Below are 3,300 nucleotides of genomic sequence, written 5' to 3' on the forward strand. Positions count from 1 at the left end.
CTTCGCCTTCTCATGTGTCTCTTGCCATTCTTCCAACATCTTAAGAAAGAAAAGAAGTGAATAAGAAGTGGGCTACATGGCATAACAGGCTGGGCCATCTTGACTTTAGTCAGTTGAAGAGGAAGGTGAATCAGATGGTTTAGGTTGTGATGGTGTTTTGTTTAGAGGCTGAACAATATAAGGAGGTAAAGTGGTAGGTGTAGGAGGTGGTTGTGGAGATTGTGAGGGAGCAGACGGTAGAGGTGTCTTTGGTGGAGGATGATTTACTTTTGCATCCTTATAAATGCTACCAATTACCTACGGTAACACTTTTTGCATGTTACCGTAAGCCATTTTTCTTGTAGTGGTTTCCAGACCTTGGAAGGTGTGGAGGATGATAGTTGGGAGAAAACAGAGGGATATGTGGGTTGTTGGTGTTGTGGAAACAATGGCGAACTTTGTAACAGTTGTGTTACTTTGGGTGTGTGGAAAATAGAGGAAGGGCCTACAGGGGGTAGGGACCACAGAGAGGTTGAAGATGGTTGGATTGGAGCTGGTGGTGGTGTATTCTCAATATGAAATAGTTGATACTTCAGAAATTTCATTTCATGTTCCTGGCAGGAAAAATCTTGCTTGTATTGAATAAGAGAAAGAATCTCATTATGGAATGATTCTATTCGTCCACGTAATTTTGTCAGACATTCTTCATGAGTTTTGAGCTTTGTGGTCAACTCAATGCGCTGTAGACAAGCATTTTGGGCAACATCATTATGAGATTGCCAATTCAACACTGTTTCTACTGGAGATGGTTTTTTGGTATTGCCAGCTGGATCAACGGTGATAGGATCCTTGATCTTCTTAGAATGGGAAGTGTGGTCTGTGGTAAAAGGAGTGAGAGGAGGAAAAGCTTCAGGAGATGTGAGGCTAGGTGGCATTGTGGTAGGTGGAGGTCCTGGGCTGCTTGTATACATGGCACAAGGAGCTGCGACAAACGTTGTTGTCCTTCTGGAAGGAGAAATGTGTTTAAGGGCCTTTTTGTAGTACGGATTGAGATCTGGATCATCATTCTAGCCAGTAGGATGAATAGGATATGGAGTAGCTNAGTGGAGAGGGTTTTCTGTACGGAGAGGGTATAAGAAGATTATCCAATGGAGTGGAATCACCTTCTAGAATGTATGAAAGTTCATATAAAGACTCTACTTTATCTTTAAGATCTGTACGGAGTAGGGCAGTAGAAGAACTGGAACTTCTTGGAGAAGAGAAAGAAGAAGATCGAGAAAGTGCAGGCTTTGTTAACTGTTTACTCAGGGTAAGTGGGCTGCATTGATTCGTACTAAGAAAAACACTGGCGAAATAAAGCTAAAACATTTCACAGAGCATGAAGTTTACTAGACCATATTAGTTGTGGCGTGGGCACAGATGATAACATACTGTGACATCCACACAGAGACAGAAGGAGTTTCATATAAATACTGGAAAAATCTCCAGGTAGTCTAGTGCGGCACAAGCGGCCATCTTAAATACTAGCCACCTTAGACACATAGTCTTGGTGACAAGAAGTTTCTGATACAATATGACTCAATCCAACTATCTATAGTATGGAGCAGTATATTACCTTGCCTACAATTATTCATAGGCTTCATGGCATATGACCCTAAACCCTAAACCCTAAACCCTAAACCCCTAAACCCGTAAACCCTAAACCCCTAAAACCCTAAACCCTAAACCTTAAACCCTAAAACCCTAAACCCAAAACCCTAAACCCAAAACCCTAAAAAACCATAAACCGTAAACCCCTAAAAACCCTAAACCCTAAACCTTAAAAGCCCTGAACACTAAACCTCTAAACCCTAATCTTGCAGGGTTACTCGTGTCTCCGAAGGGTTCTCTTTTGGGATTACTTTCATGTATGGTTCTAATGACCTTGGGAATCACCGCAATCTGTGGGATTTCCTTAGGGATCAGGCGGTAGAGTTTGATTTGGAGGGGCTACTGTGGCTTGTGTTGGGTGATTTTAATGCCATTTTGGGAGCCTCTGACATAGTGGGTGGAGATCCTGAGTGGTATGTTTATGTGGATGATTTTGGCCAATGTATCCATGATCCTGAGTTAATTTGGGTTCCTTTTACTAGGCTTCGGTATACTTGGCATAGCAATCATCAGGGCAATGGAATTATTTTACGGAAGCTCAATTGGGTCTTTGCATCACTTTCTTGGTTCCTTGATCGACCGACCACAGTTTCAGAGTTTCGACCTCGGGATGTCTCAGATCATAGCTCTATGGTTGTCCGGTTTGGTCCTCACTGTGGCAAGGTGCCATCCTCTTTTAAATTTCTAAATTTTTGGGCTGATCGTGCAAATTTTATGGATATTATTCAGACAGTTTGGGACAAGCCTATTATCGACAATCCTATATTCCGTCTTACGTAGAAATTGGGGTTAATGAAACGGANCTGGAAAAATCTCCAGGTAGTCTAGTGCGGCACAAGCGGCCATCTTAAATACCAGCCGCCTTAGACACATAGTCTTGGTGACAAGAAGTTTTTGATACAATATGACTCAATCCAACTGTCTATAGTATGGAGTAGTATATTACCTTGCCTACAATTATTCATAGGCTTCATGGCATATGACCCTAAACCCTAAACCCCTAAACCCTAAACCCTAACCCCTAAATCCTAAACCCCTAAAACCCTAAACCCTAAACCTTAAACCTTAAAACCCTAAACCCAAAACCCTAAAAAACCCTAAACCCTAAAAACCCTAAACCCTAAACCTTAAAAGCCCTGAACCCTAAACCTCTGAACCCTTCAAACCCTAAACCCTAAACACTTCAAACCCTAAACCCTAATCTTGTAGGGTTACTCGTGTCTCCGAGGGGCTCTCTTTTGGGATTACTTTCGTGTATAGTTCTAATGACCTTGGGAATCACTACAATCTGTGGATTTCCTTAGGGATCAGGCGGTAGAGTTTGATTGGAGGGGCTACCGTGGCTTGTGTTGGGTGATTTTAATGCCATTTCGGGAGCCTCTGACATAGTGGGTGGAGATCCTGAGTGGTATGGTTATGTGGATGATTTTGGCCAATGTATCAATGATCCTGAGTTAATTTCGGTTCCTTTTACTAGGCTTCGGTATACTTGGCATAACAATCATCACGGTAATGGAATTATTTTACGGAAGCTCAATTGGGTCTTTGCATCACTTTCTTGGTTCCTTGATCGACCGACCACAGTTTCAGAGTTTCGACCTCGGGATGTCTCAGATCATAGCTCTATGGTTGTCCGATTTGGTCCTCACTGTGGCAAGGTACCATCCTCTT

The sequence above is a fragment of the Pistacia vera genome, unplaced genomic scaffold (assembly GCF_008641045.1).
Source record: "Pistacia vera cultivar Batoury unplaced genomic scaffold, PisVer_v2 Contig625, whole genome shotgun sequence".
NCBI lineage: Eukaryota > Viridiplantae > Streptophyta > Magnoliopsida > Sapindales > Anacardiaceae > Pistacia > Pistacia vera.